At 53.5% G+C, this 20,868-nt stretch overlaps 1 long non-coding RNA gene and 5 other non-coding genes across 6 annotated transcripts in view; 4 read left to right on the forward strand and 2 right to left on the reverse strand.

The window, feature by feature from the left end:
* The first annotated feature begins 1,105 nt into the window (after window positions 1-1,105).
* Window positions 1,106-1,221, forward strand: LOC125642015 (U5 spliceosomal RNA). The gene has a single exon (XR_007358224.1). It is a non-coding gene; the product is annotated as a U5 spliceosomal RNA (small nuclear RNA).
* Window positions 1,222-5,096: 3,875 nt separating this feature from the next.
* Window positions 5,097-5,260, forward strand: LOC125641999 (U1 spliceosomal RNA). Its single transcript, XR_007358212.1, has one exon. It is a non-coding gene; the product is annotated as a U1 spliceosomal RNA (small nuclear RNA).
* A 3,059-nt stretch (window positions 5,261-8,319) lies between these two features.
* Window positions 8,320-20,868, forward strand: part of LOC125641139 (uncharacterized) — a 37,940-nt gene continuing 25,391 nt past the window's right edge. Inside the window, exon 1 of the long non-coding RNA XR_012669751.1 lies at window positions 8,320-8,489. This is a non-coding gene — a long non-coding RNA (uncharacterized LOC125641139). The remainder of the gene's footprint in view (window positions 8,490-20,868) is intronic.
* LOC125641998 (U1 spliceosomal RNA) lies at window positions 8,334-8,497 on the reverse strand. Its single transcript, XR_007358211.1, has one exon. It is a non-coding gene; the product is annotated as a U1 spliceosomal RNA (small nuclear RNA).
* On the reverse strand, window positions 12,373-12,488 carry LOC125642014 (U5 spliceosomal RNA). Its single transcript, XR_007358223.1, has one exon. It is a non-coding gene; the product is annotated as a U5 spliceosomal RNA (small nuclear RNA).
* On the forward strand, window positions 13,815-13,978 carry LOC125641993 (U1 spliceosomal RNA). The gene has a single exon (XR_007358206.1). It is a non-coding gene; the product is annotated as a U1 spliceosomal RNA (small nuclear RNA).

Below are 20,868 nucleotides of genomic sequence, written 5' to 3' on the forward strand. Positions count from 1 at the left end.
CACACACATCTGCATACGGGCTGCCGCGGCCCCGCCCCTCCCGCTGCCCAGCCCCGGCTCGCCCGCGCTCACAGCCCCGCCGCCGGCCCCACCCCCACCAGGCGCCCGGGCCGAAGGGCCGCCCGGTCCCGGCCGGGGCCTCTGCGGGGCCCGCTCCCCCGGCGGCCGCGTCCCGTGCTGCAGCCAGCCCGGCTCGGAAGAGGCGGGGCCGACAGAGCTGCCCCCGGCTTCAGCAGCGCTCCCGTGTCCGGCCTGCCCGAGAGCCGGAGCCGGTCCCGTCCCCGGGATCCCGGAGCGCCGCGAGCAGCTCGTGTCGCGGACCCGCTTCTGCCGGGGGACGAGGGACGCCGCCTCCCGCGTCTCTCCCCCCACCAGGAGCCGGAGCCGCCCCGAGCGGCCTCCCCGGCCCTGCAGAAGGGCGGGGGCGGCCTCCGCGCCAGACCCGGGAAGGCCCCTCGGTCCCTGCCCGGCCCGCCCAGGGAGGCTGAGCGCGCAGGCGGCGGCGCGGGGGGAAGCTGGTCCCGGGTCTCGGGGGGCTGCAGCTCAGCGAGCCCCCGGGCCCCGGGCAGCGACTCGGCAGCAGAGACGGAGCAAGCGGCGGGCCCCCGGCCGGGCCCACCCCGGCTGGCGAGAGACGCTCCGGGGCGAGCCCGGCTCCTGCGGCCTCGCGAGGCGCCTGCGCTGGCTCCGGGTTGGAGCCTCCGAACCCAGCGGGGCGCCACGTGCCCTCGGGCTTCCCCGCCCGGCCCCGGGGTCCGCCGTGCGCCTGCGCGCCAGCGGGAGGGTCTGGGGAGACCGGCCGCCGTCGGCAGCGCCACCTCCGGCCGGCAGGGGCAGCCCCGAGAAAAGCCTCGTTTGAGCGGCGAGGCGGGCCGGCGAGTCTGATTTGCATACCCACAGTGCACTGCGCTCAGCGAAGCCCAGTCCCTGGTGAAGGGGATGGTTCTGCTCGCAGCGTGCCCGGTTCCGACGATCAAGCTCGGGATTGAAGCGGGCTCAATTCACTTTCCTGTAGAAGCGAGCGGTGTAGCGGGCTGTGAGCGTAGTCACCGTGAGGTGAGGAGAGAAGGCGGTTTCCCCGGCAGCGCCTCTGCCGGTGTGTGTCATACTCTGGTTTCTCTTCAGATCGTATAAATCTTTCGCCTTTTACTAAAGATTTCCGTGGAGAGGAACATTTATGAGTTTCTACCCAATTTTTTGAGGCTTCATTTCGGTGAAGCTGCCTCTTCCTGTGAAAAACAGAGCGAGTGTTGCCGAGCGGTGGTTGTTCTTTAGAGCAGCGCTTTGTTAAGCGCTGGGGGGTTGTGATGTGTGATTGTTTCGCAGTTGTAAGTTCCCGGCCGCACGTTGAGGAACTGGGGAGGCCTGTTGGTTTGTTAAGATTGCTGTTAGACACAGCGTGATAGTCCTGGGGGGTCCTTGCGCGAAACAGACGAGGGTTTTGTTGGCAAGTAGCTGTTGGAAGTGCTGCTCTGGCAAGTTCTATGTCTTTTCTCATTGCAGTGGGTGAATGTGCTAACGCTTTTAAGCTGACAGGAGCACTGCTGGGAAGTTAAGAGGTTTTTTTCTTTGCTAACACTGCTGTTAGATACGCTGTACGATATTTTTTTAGCTCCTGCTTGCTTGCCCAGACAATGTTTGTAAGGTGTTCTTTTATTACACTTTTTTCTGACGGTTCATCAAGTGTTGTCTATTCTTTCCTGCGTTCCTTCATTTTCAGATTAAGGATTCAGGACATTAACCAATCCCCAATCACGGTTCTTTTTATGCACACTCTCTACCTTGATCTGCAGATTTTGTATGTTAATATTTCATGATAACAAAGAGAGCACTCTTGTGTATGGTTGTTCTCTGATGTAAAGCAGAGAATTCACTTGCAACGAGTGGTATCCCCCCCACACACACACGTTTCTTCTGTATTTGTGGTAATTCATTCATCACTTTAGGTTTTTGACTCCGATTTGTAGCTAAGAAGATGTAAAAGGGAAACAGGCCTATTAAAATAACTGGTGTTTTTACTTTGTAGGTCCTAACGTCCTTTTGATTATTTTGCAGCAGATTTTCGTGCTTGAAGCCGGACATGACGGGCTCCTTATTTTGACGTAAAGTTCCCTGATTCGGTCAGCGCTAACTCGGGTCACCCTGGCTGCAAAGCCAAGTGCTTTAGCCCTGATGGTGGTTTTGGAGCCCGCTTACCGATATCCAGGTTTTTCTTTATATTGTCTAAATATTTTGCTTTTTACTAAACTTTTCTGTGGAAACAATATTTATAAATTTCTCCCCTTTTTTTTTCCCCCAAGCTTTGTTTTGCTAAACCTGTTCCTTGGTGTGTAGAGTAAAAGACAAAAGGTATTAGAGCGGATGTAACACGAGCTAAATCCTTTTGTTATAATTTCTATAATCGAAAGCGGTTGGGCTCTCTGTTAATTTTCTTACGGGGAAGTTAGACTGAACATGTGGTTTTTCTTAGGGGGCTCTTTTTGCCTTCAGGCTGTAAGGAGTGTGTTTGAACAGACGAAGCACCCGGGTGCAATACCAGAATGGCCCCCTACGCGACTTTCCTCGGACGTGGGAGGATTGCACGCGGAGGCGTACTGTCAGCGCTCCCCAGCCCCAGCCCGGTCTCCGCGGGCGGGTCAACGAGCTGTGCGGTGGCTGCAGGCTGGCGAAGCCCAGTCCCGGGGGGCGGCGGGGGCTGGGGACAAGCCGGCCGCTCTTTGCTGCCCCTGGGCGGGCTGCCCTAGCCGTAGGGGGCGGGGCGCGATCCCCTGCAGGCTCCGAGCAATGGCCGGTCCGGCCCGACAGCTCGCCGGGGCGGCTCCGCGGCCCTTGCAGTTGCACCGGCCCTTTCCCGCGGGCACCCGGGAGTGGCCAGCGCCCCAAGCCCGCCTGCACCGCCCGAGGCGCAAAGCCCGGCACCCGCAGGCTCCGGGCCCGGGGGCGTCTCCTGTGTGGCCCCGGGTAACCAATGCGCGGGGCCGCGCCCGGAGCAGCTGCGGGGACCCCGGGAGCCGCCGCCCCACCCGGAGCCGCGTTCCAGGGGCTGCAGCCGCAGCTCGGAGGCTCGGACCTCCCTGTGACGCTACTTTGAATGCCCAGAATGCATTGCGCATCGTCACCTGCTCCCCGCCCCGCGTCCCTGCCCCTTGGGCTGGGTTTGCTCCCAGGGATCCTGGTTCCGACGGTAAAACTCGGGCTTTATGCCGGCCAGTGCAACGGGCCGTACAAGGGGAAGGATTTACGGGCTGTCCGTGTAGCGCCCATGGGCTTTTATTGTGAAAAACAAAACAAAACAGAGCGTTGGTGATTCCTTAATTGCAGTTGTGTTAATGGCTACATTGCTCAGAAATCTCGACTGGTTCTTTACATGTCACTTATCTGGAGAATTAACAAAAACACCGTTTACAATGTATTTAGAGCTCAGTGTGCTAGTGAGATGTTTTTCCAACAGGGGGCTATTTTGTGTTCCGAATTCCTCTTGCTGTTTGGTTTCCTATGTTTTTAGCACTAGTGATTTGCTGAGACTTTGCATACTGTAGAAAATAACTTTCAGATATATATTCAAATCTCATGCTTTTCATGCATGATTACATTTCCAAAGGAAGGAATTAGAATAACTAATCCCCATGCCCTATGCACATAATTTAACTCAGTCCCCACGTTTTCTGTGTTAATATTTAACGGTACAACAAGGGTATTCATATTGGCCTCTCGGGTTATTCTAGATGACCTTATGCAGCAGAGCTCACTGGCAACTAATTCTTTCACTCCCATGTTCTGCTGTAAGAAGGCCAGCGTGGGTCAGACCAAGGGTCCACCTAGCCCAGTGGAGTGTACAGAACAGAACAATTTGGAGTGATCCACCCTCATCTGCCACTCCTGGTCTCTGTGGAGTCACAGATTTAGGGCCTGCCTCAAGCATGGGATTGCATCACTGACCAACTTCACGAATAGCTCTGGAGGGACCTAGTCTCTATGAACTCATCTCATTCTCTGTGGAAGCCAGTGATACTTTTCGCCCTCACAACGTACCATGGCAGGGAGTTCGGCACCTTCATTTTGTCAGGTGGGTCCCCGCACCTTTACTGTATTGCGGGAAAGGGTGAATAACACTTCGCTCTTCACTTTAGCCACATCATTCATGGTTTTATAGACCTCTCTCACGGTGGTTCTCAACCTTCTTATTTACCAGGGGCCCTAAAAATAAATACGCGGCCCTGCGGATCCCCAACCAGAGGTGAAGCAGGGACGGGGCCACACGGGGTCACCTGCTCCCCCCCACACCCCGCTAACGTGGCGGGGCGGAGCAGGGGCGAGTCTCCTTGGCTGGCTGCTGCCCGCTCGTGGGGTCAGTGGCTGTGAGGCAGCCCTTCCTGGGGGCAGGGGAGACTCCCTGCTGCCGGGAGACGCCATCTTTTGTTGTGAGCCTCCAGCCCCCGGCAGCAAGCCAGGCAAACGGGCTCGGTGGCCCGAGGAGGTGGGTCAAGCCCAGGCTTCTCTTGGCGGCCGCCCAGTTGGGACCCGGCGCTGTAGCGTATCCCTCCTTCCTCATCTCCAGTCTAAACCGACCCGCCCTCCGAACCTCTGCAGTCTGGTCGCAGCCCTGGGAAGCTGCTGTTTCTGCTGGGGAGAGAGAGAAGCGACATGCGGCGTCTCTCCCCCCCCGGCAGCACGTGACGCAGCCGCCCGCCCGCCCCCGCCGGGGGGACCGGGCGGCCCTTGGGCCAGGGCGCCCGGTGGGGGAGGGGCCGGCCGCGGGGCTCCGAGCGCTGAAGTGCGGGGACTGGCCGGGGGAGAGCGCGAGCCCCGGGCCGGCAGGGGGAGGGGCCCGATCGGAGGGGCGGGGCCTCGGCAGCCCGTATGCAGATGTGTGTGTGAGCAGAGCCTTGTGGGAGCGGGAGCCGGCTGCCGAGCCGGGCCCGAGTTCGGCAGGCGGGGCTCGGCGGGGAGAAGGGTGGGGCCCGGGGACACGCGGGGCAGGTGGCGGCAGCGGGGGCCGGCGCGGGCGGGGCCGGCGGGCGTGTCTTGGCGGGCCCCACCGTGGGTTGAGAGTGCGGGGCGAGCGAGGGCGGGCGGCGGCCGGGGCGGCCCAAGTCATACTTACCTGGCAGGGGAGACACCATGATCACGAAGGTGGTTTTCCCAGGGCGAGGCTCATCCATTGCACTGCGGGTGTGCTGACCCCTGCGATTTCCCCAAATGCGGGAAACTCGACTGCATAATTTGTGGTAGTGGGGGACTGCGTTCGCGCTCTCCCCTGGCACTCGGTCAAAGACAGAAACAGGAGCGGAAGCTGTGCTCCCGCCTGAGCAGCATCGTCAGTCTGTTGGTTTTTTCCAAGTTCTCGCTGAGATTGTGTTCTTCGCTGTTCCTGGGGGGTTTTCTGACTTCACCGTTCCGCAGCTTTCTCTAGGAAGGTTTAGCTCCTGTGTCATGGCATAGCCCAAGGAACTAGCTGCCTGGCTGCTTTTTTTCCACGGCTTACAAGGGGCTCGCAAAACTCGAAAATTTTCGCTTACAACGCTCTGTGCTTTCTGCTGCTCTGTTAATCCGAAAACGAGAACTGAGAGGTAAACTGTGCAGGGAACTCTTCCTCAACTTGCACTCCATTCCTTAAGGGCCTTTCGGGCTGTTTCATTTGATTGCCAAGGTTTATGGTATCATTAATTAGTCATCTCTCCTAATGCAGGGATCCTACATTTCAGACCAAAGATAGATTGCCCAAAAGAGCTAAGAAACAGAAATAAAGCTGAGCGCTAGGCTTTACATTTACATGAGCATCCGAAATCTGCTGGGAAATAAGCACACCGCACGGTCAACCTGTGTGTTAGGGGGCTTATTCCTTCACCCACTTACTTACCTGGTCCTTCTCACATGAACAGAGAGCAACAATGCCCAAAGTCTAAAGGTGCAAACAATTCAATGTTTATTGGGGTGAACTTCCAGCCACCATGATTCCAGTTTCCTTCCTTAGTGTCCCCCTTCCCAGCTCTGACACCACAGAGCCTTACCTGTGTCCCTGTTCCCATTCCCCTCCTTAGCAAAACATGATTCCCATTTCTCCACCCCCATTGCCTGTTCCCATTCCCCAGTGCCACCTTTTGTTCTAAGGGAGCTGCCTGACTGCTCTGCCTCTTGCTCTGCTTGCAGCTTTTTGCCTGTTCCTTCTTCGTGGGCCCTTTCTCCTCTGACAGGAGGATGGCCTGTCAAAAACGCCTCTCTCTCCTGGTCCCCTCATCCAACATGCAGGCTCATCTACTGCCCTGGGGCTGCTTTGGCTTTTGCTGTTTGTTCTTTTTCTTGGTGGCAACCCTGTCTGTGCTACCGAGAGTAGGCTAGCACAGCCCCATGGTGGAGGTGGTCTTTCCGTCACTTTAGGCCCACTGCCTCCCCGAATGCCCTTAGCCACCCTGGGGGTTAGGTCAGCATAACCATGTCGCCCAGGAGCAGGTTTTCCTTTTACACACCCGTGACGAATGGAGCTATTTTGACTTAACTGTTCAGCATGCACCAACCCTCAGGCCTGGTCTGCACAGGGAATGTAAGTCGCACTGATACAACAGTCTGCCTTTTGGGGAGGTGGGTGGTCTACGCCAACAAGAAAATCCCTCTCCAGGCCCCTTGTCCAGGAACAGTGCCCTTCCGTTTGGGGAGACTATGCTGGTTAAAAAAAGAGAACTAGTTTAACTGTATTTCTCTGTGACAAGGTTGACTTTGTGTCTCCTTGCTTCCCTTGTGTCTCCTTTTAGCAATTGTGTTCTGAAATCTTTAGGATTTTACTTCAGTTATGATGAAATTTTGCTGTAACTTTATTCTACTTTTGAATGACTAACTAGACATGAGCTTTTTTTGTGTGTTATTGGAAGATTGTTTAAAAATCTGGGATTCCACTTTCTGCTGCCTTTCAATTTCCTTTAAAAGCCCACTTAAAACCTCCACTTCCTACATAGCTATTTCAAACATACAGGCATCAGGCATCATACATAAGTTACTTACAGTTTCACTCAATACCAGTCCAGTTTCCTGTCTAACCACTGCACACATATGGTATTCCTTCCCTATCATGAGCTGATTCCCAACTTTTGTGCTCAGTACAGGAAAATGAGAATTGAGAGGTAAGCTGTGCCCTGGCAAGTTCATCGCTGCTGAAAGAAATCAGAAAATAAGGAGTCCCCCTGCTAGCACCCAAATCTGGTGTCTAGTCAGTCTGCTGGGAAATAAGCACTCCACTCCACTCCCCAAGGGGAAGAACCCCTGTTACCACTCAAGAAAGAGAGTTCCACAGTTGTAGAATATAGCTATTCAGGCGTGTCTGTAAAGGCCTATACTCTAAGACTTTAGGTGTATTCTTATCACTTCGCTAGTTATAGAGGTATAACAGAAAGAATCAAAATCACTGTCTGCCGGTGTAAGAGGCTTCTCTTACTGTGACAGTCTGAGGCCCTGTTCTTACGCTAAGATCTCTGGCTAAGCAGCAGAGGCAGCCATAAACTGGGAAGAGAACGGTCACATCCCAAACCAGTCACACTGAAATAAGGCAACATGGGGCTGTTAGAAAGGTGATCTGATCTATCACCTCCAGAGAAAGGGAAGAGCCTAGAAAATGTAAAAGGAAACTTAGTTTGATAGCATCCTGTCTGGCAAGAACTCACTTATCAATAGCTGGGATGTGAAATCCTCACTTCTGTGTTTGTTCTGTCATTGTAGTCCCCATTTCCCTATTGTTTGTCTGCATAATCTCTGTCTGGTTCTGTGATTGTTTCTCTTTGCTGTATAATGTATTACGCTGGGTGCAAACTAATTAAGGTGGTGGGATATAATTGGTTAAATAATCATGTTACAATATGTCAGCACTGGTTAGTTAAATGTTAGTAAAATGATTGGTTAAGGTATACCTAAGCAGAACTCAAGTTTTACTATATAGTCTGCAGTCAATCAGGAACTAAGGGAGGGAATGGGAACACCCCGAAAGGCCCTTAAGGAATGGAGTGCAAGTTGAGGAAGAGTTCCCTGCACAGTTTACCTCTCAGTTCTCGTTTTCGGATTAACAGAGCAGCAGAAAGCACAGAGCGTTGTAAGCGAAAATTTTCGAGTTTTGCGAGCCCCTTGTAAGCCGTGGAAAAAAAGCAGCCAGGCAGCTAGTTCCTTGGGCTATGCCATGACACAGGAGCTAAACCTTCCTAGAGAAAGCTGCGGAACGGTGAAGTCAGAAAACCCCCCAGGAACAGCGAAGAACACAATCTCAGCGAGAACTTGGAAAAAACCAACAGAGTGACGATGCTGCTCAGGCGGGAGCACAGCTTCCGCTCCTGTTTCTGTCTTTGACCGAGTGCCAGGGGAGAGCGCGAACGCAGTCCCCCACTACCACAAATTATGCAGTCGAGTTTCCCGCATTTGGGGAAATCGCAGGGGTCAGCACACCCGCAGTGCAATGGATGAGCCTCGCCCTGGGAAAACCACCTTCGTGATCATGGTGTCTCCCCTGCCAGGTAAGTATGACTTGGGCCGCCCCGGCCGCCGCCCGCCCTCGCTCGCCCCGCACTCTCAACCCACGGTGGGGCCCGCCAAGACACGCCCGCCGGCCCCGCCCGCGCCGGCCCCCGCTGCCGCCACCTGCCCCGCGTGTCCCCGGGCCCCACCCTTCTCCCCGCCGAGCCCCGCCTGCCGAACTCGGGCCCGGCTCGGCAGCCGGCTCCCGCTCCCACAAGGCTCTGCTCACACACACATCTGCATACGGGCTGCCGAGGCCCCGCCCCTCCGATCGGGCCCCTCCCCCTGCCGGCCCGGGGCTCGCGCTCTCCCCCGGCCAGTCCCCGCACTTCAGCGCTCGGAGCCCCGCGGCCGGCCCCTCCCCCACCGGGCGCCCTGGCCCAAGGGCCGCCCGGTCCCCCCGGCGGGGGCGGGCGGGCGGCTGCGTCACGTGCTGCCGGGGGGGGAGAGACGCCGCATGTCGCTTCTCTCTCTCCCCAGCAGAAACAGCAGCTTCCCAGGGCTGCGACCAGACTGCAGAGGTTCGGAGGGCGGGTCGGTTTAGACTGGAGATGAGGAAGGAGGGATACGCTACAGCGCCGGGTCCCAACTGGGCGGCCGCCAAGAGAAGCCTGGGCTTGACCCACCTCCTCGGGCCACCGAGCCCGTTTGCCTGGCTTGCTGCCGGGGGCTGGAGGCTCACAACAAAAGATGGCGTCTCCCGGCAGCAGGGAGTCTCCCCTGCCCCCAGGAAGGGCTGCCTCACAGCCACTGACCCCACGAGCGGGCAGCAGCCAGCCAAGGAGACTCGCCCCTGCTCCGCCCCGCCACGTTAGCGGGGTGTGGGGGGGAGCAGGTGACCCCGTGTGGCCCCGTCCCTGCTTCACCTCTGGTTGGGGATCCGCAGGGCCGCGTATTTATTTTTAGGGCCCCTGGTAAATAAGAAGGTTGAGAACCACCGTGAGAGAGGTCTATAAAACCATGAATGATGTGGCTAAAGTGAAGAGCGAAGTGTTATTCACCCTTTCCCGCAATACAGTAAAGGTGCGGGGACCCACCTGACAAAATGAAGGTGCCGAACTCCCTGCCATGGTACGTTGTGAGGGCGAAAAGTATCACTGGCTTCCACAGAGAATGAGATGAGTTCATAGAGACTAGGTCCCTCCAGAGCTATTCGTGAAGTTGGTCAGTGATGCAATCCCATGCTTGAGGCAGGCCCTAAATCTGTGACTCCACAGAGACCAGGAGTGGCAGATGAGGGTGGATCACTCCAAATTGTTCTGTTCTGTACACTCCACTGGGCTAGGTGGACCCTTGGTCTGACCCACGCTGGCCTTCTTACAGCAGAACATGGGAGTGAAAGAATTAGTTGCCAGTGAGCTCTGCTGCATAAGGTCATCTAGAATAACCCGAGAGGCCAATATGAATACCCTTGTTGTACCGTTAAATATTAACACAGAAAACGTGGGGACTGAGTTAAATTATGTGCATAGGGCATGGGGATTAGTTATTCTAATTCCTTCCTTTGGAAATGTAATCATGCATGAAAAGCATGAGATTTGAATATATATCTGAAAGTTATTTTCTACAGTATGCAAAGTCTCAGCAAATCACTAGTGCTAAAAACATAGGAAACCAAACAGCAAGAGGAATTCGGAACACAAAATAGCCCCCTGTTGGAAAAACATCTCACTAGCACACTGAGCTCTAAATACATTGTAAACGGTGTTTTTGTTAATTCTCCAGATAAGTGACATGTAAAGAACCAGTCGAGATTTCTGAGCAATGTAGCCATTAACACAACTGCAATTAAGGAATCACCAACGCTCTGTTTTGTTTTGTTTTTCACAATAAAAGCCCATGGGCGCTACACGGACAGCCCGTAAATCCTTCCCCTTGTACGGCCCGTTGCACTGGCCGGCATAAAGCCCGAGTTTTACCGTCGGAACCAGGATCCCTGGGAGCAAACCCAGCCCAAGGGGCAGGGACGCGGGGCGGGGAGCAGGTGACGATGCGCAATGCATTCTGGGCATTCAAAGTAGCGTCACAGGGAGGTCCGAGCCTCCGAGCTGCGGCTGCAGCCCCTGGAACGCGGCTCCGGGTGGGGCGGCGGCTCCCGGGGTCCCCGCAGCTGCTCCGGGCGCGGCCCCGCGCATTGGTTACCCGGGGCCACACAGGAGACGCCCCCGGGCCCGGAGCCTGCGGGTGCCGGGCTTTGCGCCTCGGGCGGTGCAGGCGGGCTTGGGGCGCTGGCCACTCCCGGGTGCCCGCGGGAAAGGGCCGGTGCAACTGCAAGGGCCGCGGAGCCGCCCCGGCGAGCTGTCGGGCCGGACCGGCCATTGCTCGGAGCCTGCAGGGGATCGCGCCCCGCCCCCTACGGCTAGGGCAGCCCGCCCAGGGGCAGCAAAGAGCGGCCGGCTTGTCCCCAGCCCCCGCCGCCCCCCGGGACTGGGCTTCGCCAGCCTGCAGCCACCGCACAGCTCGTTGACCCGCCCGCGGAGACCGGGCTGGGGCTGGGGAGCGCTGACAGTACGCCTCCGCGTGCAATCCTCCCACGTCCGAGGAAAGTCGCGTAGGGGGCCATTCTGGTATTGCACCCGGGTGCTTCGTCTGTTCAAACACACTCCTTACAGCCTGAAGGCAAAAAGAGCCCCCTAAGAAAAACCACATGTTCAGTCTAACTTCCCCGTAAGAAAATTAACAGAGAGCCCAACCGCTTTCGATTATAGAAATTATAACAAAAGGATTTAGCTCGTGTTACATCCGCTCTAATACCTTTTGTCTTTTACTCTACACACCAAGGAACAGGTTTAGCAAAACAAAGCTTGGGGGAAAAAAAAAGGGGAGAAATTTATAAATATTGTTTCCACAGAAAAGTTTAGTAAAAAGCAAAATATTTAGACAATATAAAGAAAAACCTGGATATCGGTAAGCGGGCTCCAAAACCACCATCAGGGCTAAAGCACTTGGCTTTGCAGCCAGGGTGACCCGAGTTAGCGCTGACCGAATCAGGGAACTTTACGTCAAAATAAGGAGCCCGTCATGTCCGGCTTCAAGCACGAAAATCTGCTGCAAAATAATCAAAAGGACGTTAGGACCTACAAAGTAAAAACACCAGTTATTTTAATAGGACTGTTTCCCTTTTACATCTTCTTAGCTACAAATCGGAGTCAAAAACCTAAAGTGATGAATGAATTACCACAAATACAGAAGAAACGTGTGTGTGTGGGGGGGATACCACTCGTTGCAAGTGAATTCTCTGCTTTACATCAGAGAACAACCATACACAAGAGTGCTCTCTTTGTTATCATGAAATATTAACATACAAAATCTGCAGATCAAGGTAGAGAGTGTGCATAAAAAGAACCGTGATTGGGGATTGGTTAATGTCCTGAATCCTTAATCTGAAAATGAAGGAACGCAGGAAAGAATAGACAACACTTGATGAACCGTCAGAAAAAAGTGTAATAAAAGAACACCTTACAAACATTGTCTGGGCAAGCAAGCAGGAGCTAAAAAAATATCGTACAGCGTATCTAACAGCAGTGTTAGCAAAGAAAAAAACCTCTTAACTTCCCAGCAGTGCTCCTGTCAGCTTAAAAGCGTTAGCACATTCACCCACTGCAATGAGAAAAGACATAGAACTTGCCAGAGCAGCACTTCCAACAGCTACTTGCCAACAAAACCCTCGTCTGTTTCGCGCAAGGACCCCCCAGGACTATCACGCTGTGTCTAACAGCAATCTTAACAAACCAACAGGCCTCCCCAGTTCCTCAACGTGCGGCCGGGAACTTACAACTGCGAAACAATCACACATCACAACCCCCCAGCGCTTAACAAAGCGCTGCTCTAAAGAACAACCACCGCTCGGCAACACTCGCTCTGTTTTTCACAGGAAGAGGCAGCTTCACCGAAATGAAGCCTCAAAAAATTGGGTAGAAACTCATAAATGTTCCTCTCCACGGAAATCTTTAGTAAAAGGCGAAAGATTTATACGATCTGAAGAGAAACCAGAGTATGACACACACCGGCAGAGGCGCTGCCGGGGAAACCGCCTTCTCTCCTCACCTCACGGTGACTACGCTCACAGCCCGCTACACCGCTCGCTTCTACAGGAAAGTGAATTGAGCCCGCTTCAATCCCGAGCTTGATCGTCGGAACCGGGCACGCTGCGAGCAGAACCATCCCCTTCACCAGGGACTGGGCTTCGCTGAGCGCAGTGCACTGTGGGTATGCAAATCAGACTCGCCGGCCCGCCTCGCCGCTCAAACGAGGCTTTTCTCGGGGCTGCCCCTGCCGGCCGGAGGTGGCGCTGCCGACGGCGGCCGGTCTCCCCAGACCCTCCCGCTGGCGCGCAGGCGCACGGCGGACCCCGGGGCCGGGCGGGGAAGCCCGAGGGCACGTGGCGCCCCGCTGGGTTCGGAGGCTCCAACCCGGAGCCAGCGCAGGCGCCTCGCGAGGCCGCAGGAGCCGGGCTCGCCCCGGAGCGTCTCTCGCCAGCCGGGGTGGGCCCGGCCGGGGGCCCGCCGCTTGCTCCGTCTCTGCTGCCGAGTCGCTGCCCGGGGCCCGGGGGCTCGCTGAGCTGCAGCCCCCCGAGACCCGGGACCAGCTTCCCCCCGCGCCGCCGCCTGCGCGCTCAGCCTCCCTGGGCGGGCCGGGCAGGGACCGAGGGGCCTTCCCGGGTCTGGCGCGGAGGCCGCCCCCGCCCTTCTGCAGGGCCGGGGAGGCCGCTCGGGGCGGCTCCGGCTCCTGGTGGGGGGAGAGACGCGGGAGGCGGCGTCCCTCGTCCCCCGGCAGAAGCGGGTCCGCGACACGAGCTGCTCGCGGCGCTCCGGGATCCCGGGGACGGGACCGGCTCCGGCTCTCGGGCAGGCCGGACACGGGAGCGCTGCTGAAGCCGGGGGCAGCTCTGTCGGCCCCGCCTCTTCCGAGCCGGGCTGGCTGCAGCACGGGACGCGGCCGCCGGGGGAGCGGGCCCCGCAGAGGCCCCGGCCGGGACCGGGCGGCCCTTCGGCCCGGGCGCCTGGTGGGGGTGGGGCCGGCGGCGGGGCTGTGAGCGCGGGCGAGCCGGGGCTGGGCAGCGGGAGGGGCGGGGCCGCGGCAGCCCGTATGCAGATGTGTGTGCGAGCAGAGCCTTGTGGGAGCGGGAGCCGGCTGCCGAGCCGGGCCCGAGTTCGGCAGGCGGGGCTCGGCGGGGAGAAGGCTGGGGCCCGGGGACACGCGGGGCAGGTGGCGGCAGCGGGGGCCGGCGCGGGCGGGGCCGGCGGGCGTGTCTTGGCGGGCCCCACCGTGGGTTGAGAGTGCGGGGCGAGCGAGGGCGGGCGGCGGCCGGGGCGGCCCAAGTCATACTTACCTGGCAGGGGAGACACCATGATCACGAAGGTGGTTTTCCCAGGGCGAGGCTCATCCATTGCACTGCGGGTGTGCTGACCCCTGCGATTTCCCCAAATGCGGGAAACTCGACTGCATAATTTGTGGTAGTGGGGGACTGCGTTCGCGCTCTCCCCTGGCACTCGGTCAAAGGAAGAAGAAAAGCTTTAGTGTGTTTTGTTCTCAGTCATTTTTGTTTTTTGTAAGTTATTCTGAATTTCTTTTTTCCGGTGTTGTCAGTTTTTTTCTAGGTTGTTGTGATTGCTTAGTTCTGTAGGCGGCTCGCCTTGTTTTCTTTTTCAATGCTTGTGAGTAGTTTTCGGGGTGTTTGTGATTCACGCTGGCGTTTAGTTCAACAAGAAAACTGAGACTTTAGCTTAGGACGCTATGTTGTTTTGATTGCTTTGTTAATGGGAGCTCAGGCTGCTGGTTCTTTGTTGCTTTTCTGCTCATCATGGGCTTTTACATCTGGCCTGCTCTCTACTCTGCCTTTGTGGGGCTTGGACCAGTGCCTTCTTTTGCCCGAAGGGGAGCTGCTTGGGGACTCTGCCTTTTGCCCCGCTTGCAGCTTTTTGTCTGTTCCTCCTTCTTGGGCCTCCTCTGATGGGAGGATGGCCTGTCAAAAACGCCTCTCTCACCTGGTGCCCTCCTCCAATGTGCAGGCTCTCCCCCTGCCCTGGGGTGCTTTGGCTTTTGCTCTCTGTTCTTTCTCTTGGTGGCAACCCTGTCTGTGCTAGGAGACTAGGCCTCTTCCAAGCTGCCCTGGAGGAAAATTCCTTCCCGACCCCAAATATGGCGATCAGCTAAACCCTGAGCATATGGGCAAGATTCATCAGCCAGATACTACAGAAAATTCTTTCCTGGGTAACTCAGCTCCCTCCCCATCTAATATCCCATCACAGGCCATTGGGCCTATTTACCATGAATATTTAATTACCAAAACCATGTTATCCCATCATACCATCTGTCATAAATATAAAGGGAAGGGTAAACCCCTTTGAAATCCCTCCTGGCTAGGGGAAAGCTCCTCTCACCTGTAAAGGGTTAAGAAGCTAAAGGTAACCTCGCTGGCACCTGACCAAAATGACAAATGAGGAGACAAGATACTTTCAAAAGCTGGGAGGAGGGAGAGAAACAAAGGGTCTGTGTGTCTGTCTATATTCTGTCTTTGCCGGGGATAGACCAGGAATGGAGTCTTAGAACTTTTAGTAAGTAATCTAGCTAGGTATGTGTTAGATTATGATTTCTTTAAATGGCTGAGAAAAGAACTGTGCTGAATAGAATAACTATTTCTGTCTGTGTATCTTTTTTGTAACTTAAGGTTTTGCCTAGAGGGGTTCTCTATGTTTTGAATCTAATTACCGTGTAAGGTATCTACCATCCTGATTTTACAGGGGGGATTTCTTTATTTCTATTTACTTCTATTTCTATTAAAAGTCTTCTTGTAAGAAAACTGAATGCTTTTTCATTGTTCTCAGATCCAAGGGTTTGGGTCTGTGGTCACCTATGCAAATGGGTGAGGCTTTCTATCCAACATTTCCCAGGAAAGGGGGGGTGCAAGTGTTGGGAGGATTGTTCATTGTTCTTAAGATCCAAGGGTCTGGGTCTCTAGTCACCTAGGCAAATTGGTGAGGCTTTTTACCAAACCTTGTCCAGAAAGTGGGGTGCAAGGTTTTGGGAAGTATTTTGGGGGGAAAGACGTTTCCAAACAGCTCTTCCCCAGTAACCAGTATCTGTTTGGTGGTGGTAGCGGCCAATCCAAGGACAAAGGGTGGAATATTTTGTCCCTTGGGGAAGTTTTGACCTAAGCTGGTAAAGATAAGCTTAGGAGGTTTTTCATGCAGGTCCCCACATCTGTACCCTAGAGTTCAGAGTGGGGGAGGAAGCTTGACACCATCTCCTCCATAAACTTATTGAGTTTAATCTTAAAGCCAGATAGGTCTATTTCCCCCACAGCTTCCCTTGGAAGGCTATTCCAAAACTTCACTCCTCTGATGGTTAGAAACCTTCATCTAATTTCTAGTCTAAATTTCCTGGTGGCCAGTTTATATCCATTTGTTCTTGTGTCCACATTGGTACTGAGCTTAAATAATTCCTCTCCCTCTCCGGTATTTATCCCTCTGATATATTTATAGAGAGCAATCATATCTCCCCTCAACCTTCTTTTAGTTACGCTAAACAAGCCAAGCTCCTTGAGTCTCCTTTCATAAGACAAGTTTTCCATTCCTCGGATCATCCTAATAGGCCTTCTCTGTACCTGTTCCAGTTTGAATTCATCCTTCTTAAACATGGGAGACCAGAACGGCACATAGTATTCCAGGTGAGGTCTCACCAGTGCCTTGTATAACGGTACTCAAACCTCCTTATCCCTACTGGAAATAACTCTCCTGATGCATCCCAAGACCGCATTAGCTTTTTTCATGGCCATATCACATTGGCGGCTCATAGTCATCCTATGATCAACCAATACTCCAAGGTCCTTTTCCTCCTCCGTTACTTCTAATTGATGCGTCCCTAGCTTATAACTAAATTTCTTGTTATTAATCCCTAAATGCATGACCTTCCACTTCTCACTGTTCAATTTCATCCTATTACTATTACTCCAGTTTACAAGGTCATCCAGATCCTCCTGTAGGATATCCCTGTCCTTCTCTAAATTGGCAATACTTCCCAGCTTTGTATCATCCGCAAACTTGATTAGCACACTCCCGCTTTTTCTGCCGAGGTCAGTAATAAAAAGATTAAATAAGATTGGTCCCAAAACCGATCCTTGAGAAACTCCATTGGTAACCTCCCTCCAGCCTGACAGTTCACCTTTCAGTAGGACCCGTTGTAGTCTCCCCTTTAACCAGTTCCTTATCCACCTTTCAGTGTTCCCATTGATCCCCATCTTATCCAATTTAACTAATAATTCCCCATGTGGCACGGTATCAAATGCCTTACTGAAATCTAGGTAAATTAGATCCACTGCGTTTCCTTTGTCTAAAACATCTGTTACTTTCTCAAAGAAGGAGATCAGGTTGGTTTGGCACGATCTACCTTTTGTAAAACCATGTTGTATTTGTCCCATTTACCATTGACTTCAGTGTCCTTAACTACCTTCTCCTTCAAAATTTTTTCCAAACATCCCCCCCACCCCCATACACACACAAACTCACTCTCCTGCTGGTAATAGCTCATCTAAACTGACCACTCTCCAAGTTTAAATCCAAGTTAAACCAGAACATCTGGGGGGGGGGGTAGGAAAAAACAAGAGGAAACACGCTACCTTGCATAATGACTTAGCCACTCCCAGTCTCTATTTAAGCCTAAATTAATAGTATCCAATTTGCAAATGAATTCCAATTCAGCAGTTTCTCGCTGGAGTCTGGATTTGAAGTTTTTTTGTTTTAAGATAGCGACCTTCATGTCTGTGATTGCGTGACCAGAGAGATTGAAGTGTTCTCCGACTGGTTTATGAATGTTATAATTCTTGGGGGTGGGGGGGATGTGAGAAAACCTGGATCTATGCAGGAAATAGCCCGACTTGATTATGTAAAGAGTTGTCACTTTGGATGGGCTAGCACCAGCAGGAGAGTGAATTTGTGTGGGGGGGTGGAGGGTGAGAAAACCTGGATTTGTGCTGGAAATGGCCCACCTGTTGATCACTTTAGATAAGCTATTACCAGCAGGACAGTGGGGTGGGAGGAGGTATTGTTTCATATTCTCTGTGTGTATATAAAGTCTGCTGCAGTTTCCACGGTATGCATCTGATGAAGTGAGCTGTAGCTCACGAAAGCTCATGCTCAAATAAATTGGTTAGTCTCTAAGGTGCCACAAGTACTCCTTTTCTTTTTGCGAATACAGACTAACACGGCTGTTCCTCTAGATCCACTGCGTTTCCTTTGTCTAAAACATCTGTTACTTTCTCAAAGAAGGAGATCAGGTTGGTTTGGCACGATCTACCTTTTGTAAAACCATGTTGTATTTGTCCCATTTACCATTGACTTCAGTGTCCTTAACTACCTTCCCCTTCAAAATTTTTTCCAAGACCTTGCATGCTACAGATGTCAAACTAACAGGCCTATAATTACCCGGATCACTTTTTTTCCCTTTCTTAAAAATAGGAACTATGTTAGCAATTCTCCAACCGTACGGTACAACCCCTGAGTTTACAGATTCATCAAAAATTCTTGCTAATGGGCTTGCAATTTCATGTGCCAATTCCTTTAATATTCTTGGATGAAGATCATCTGGGGCCCCCGATTTAGTCCCTTTAAGCTGTTTGAGTTTCACTTCTACCTCAAATAGGATAATGTCTACCTCCATATCCTCATTCCCATTTGTCATGCTACCATTATCCCTAAGATCCTCTTTAGTCTTATTAAAGACTGAGGCAAAGTATTTGTTTAGATATTGGGCCATGCCTAGATTATCCTTGACCTCCACTCCATCCTCAGTGTTTGAGCTCTGGGGGAATGGAATAAAAATCCCTGTCAAGAAGAAACTGTTGTCCCTATGTTGCTTGGACTTCAGGGAGAGGGCACGCCTTCTAAGCGTCAGCAAGGGATCCCGGCTGTCTGGCTAGGGTTAGCCCTCAGGGACACACAGGGCTTGCGTGTTACAGCAGCTTCTACTGCTTTTTGAAACTTCAGACTGTAACTCCTTTGTGTGTATGTTTCCCTGCTTTAACCTGGTAAATAAGTGTCTTCTTTCTTTTCCTAGTTAGTAAAGATTTAGCTAGTTTAGTATGGGATTGGCCACGAACGTTGTCTTCACTGTGAGATCTGAGGTGCAATTGACCTGGCTGAGTGACCGGTCCGAGTGACCAGAATATTGTTACGGTTTTTGGTGCAAGGGACCATCTGTCACAAAGGCAGGCTCACCTAGTGCCTGAGGAGTTCACACTTGATACTTGGTTGGTGACATCGAAATGTGGAAGACACAACCGTGAGGAGCCCCGCTGTCCGCCAGCCCCGGGCACCCGGGCCTCCTGTTCTCTGGGGCTCTGGCTGCACTGGAAAGGTAAGTTTCTAGCTTCCCTCGTTCAGAAACCGGAAGGGAAATAAAGAGGACCCACGTTACCTTTTTTTTTTTTTTAAAGCATCCTCGTGATTTTTAAGCCAATCTCGTGATTTTGGGCCATCTGACTCATGATTTTCCAATGGTGAGGGTGACAACACTGAGAAGTTAAGGATTCTTATTTAGCCTATACAGGACAGTAGGTTTGGGGTGGGGGGTAAAGCAGGATAGGGACCCCTGTGTGCCAGGGCAGCCTGCCCTGCCACAAGTGAATTGGGGGCACTAGGACCCTGCGGCAGCAGTTGATGCAGGGAGCCAGCAGAGGAGAGTCAGTGGGAGCTGCAGGCTCCGGGGCCCGGGGAGGTGAGTGGGGGGCAGCAGGCGGGGCCGGGGGAGAGACCAGGCCCCAAACATTGGTGGAGCCGGGCCCCCGGGGCCCTGAATATTGCTGGAGCCCGGGCACCACGAGTGTATATAACTCGCTGCCCCTGTTCAGGACTGGTAACTATACAGCGGCTGCAGAACATTTGGGGTGTGTGTATACGTAGGTATTAAGTATTAGTTATTGATCATAAATCAAATTGTGTTATGATAATAAACGTGACGTCTTGTCTTGTCCCCTGAAAGGATCCTGTGTAGTTTTGTCTGCATAACACTCTGCCAATCTGCCCTGGAGGAAAACTCCTTCCTGACCCCAAATATGGCCATCAGCTAAACTCTGAGCATGTGGGCAAGACTCACCAGCCAGACACCCAGGAAAGAATTCTCTGCAGTAAGTCAGATCCCACCCCATCTAACATCCCATCACAGGCCACCGGGTGTATCTACCGCTAACAGTCAAAGATCAATTAATTGCCAAAATTATGCTACCCCGTCCTACGAAGAAGGATCCCAGCTTCTTAAACAATCCTCTGGCAAGACAAAGAACCTCACGTCCAGGAGCGGCGAGTGATATACGCTCGTGGTGCCTGGGCTCCAGCAATATTCAGGGCCCGGGGGCCCGGCTCCACCAATGTTTGAGGCCCGGTCTCTCCTCCGGCTTGCCTGCTGCCCCCCCCCCCCACCTTCTCGGGCCCCGGAGCCTGACTCTCCTGTGCCGGCTCCCGGCATCAACTGCTGCCACAGGGTCCGAGTGCCCCCAATTCACTTGTGGCAGGGCAGGCTGCCCTTACCCTGCCCTTCTGCCCTAGTGCTGAGCCTCTGTAATGCCCCAAACCCCTCATCCCCAAACCCAGCCAGAGCCCTCATCCTCTGCACCCTAGTCCTCTGCCCCAGCCCCACAACCCTCACCCCTGCACCCCCTCCTATCCCTTCCCCCTTGCAAGCTCTCACCTTGCAGAGGGGAAGGGCCCAGGCCATCAGTGGCCAGGAAACAGGGTGTCGGCCATCCTCTGTGTCCAGACCCCTGCACAGTATTCAGAGGAAACATTAAGAACAGTCGCACTTTGTCACACAAGCGCTATACTGTACCTCAGCCCCATTACAAAAGGGATAGAGAATAAGACGGAGAATATCATATTGCCCTTATATAAATCTATCATACGCCCACATCTTGAATACTGCATACAGATGTGATCCCCTCATCTCACAAAAGATATACTGGCATTAGAAAAGGTTCAGAAAAGGGCAACTAAAATGATTAGGGGGTTGGAACAAGTCCCATATGAGGAGAGATTAAAGAGGCTAGGACTTTTCAACTTGGAAAAGAGGAGACTAAGGGGGGATATGATAGAGGTCAATAAAATCATGAGTGGTGTGGAGAAAATGAATAAGGAAAAGTTATTTGCTTGTTCCCATAGTATAAGAACTAGGGACCACCAAATGAAATTAATGGGCAGCAGGTTTAAAGGAAGTTCTTCACACAGTCAACCTGTGGAACTCCTTGCCTGAGGAGATTGTGAAGGCTAGGACTATAACAGGGTTTAAAAGAGAACTGGATAAATTCATGGAGGCTAAGTCCATTAATGGCTATTAGTCAGGATGGGTAAGGAACGGTGTCCCTAGCCTCTGTTTGTCAGAGGGTGGAGA

Source organism: Caretta caretta, chromosome 8 (assembly GCF_965140235.1).
Source record: "Caretta caretta isolate rCarCar2 chromosome 8, rCarCar1.hap1, whole genome shotgun sequence".
Taxonomy (NCBI): Eukaryota; Metazoa; Chordata; order Testudines; family Cheloniidae; genus Caretta; species Caretta caretta.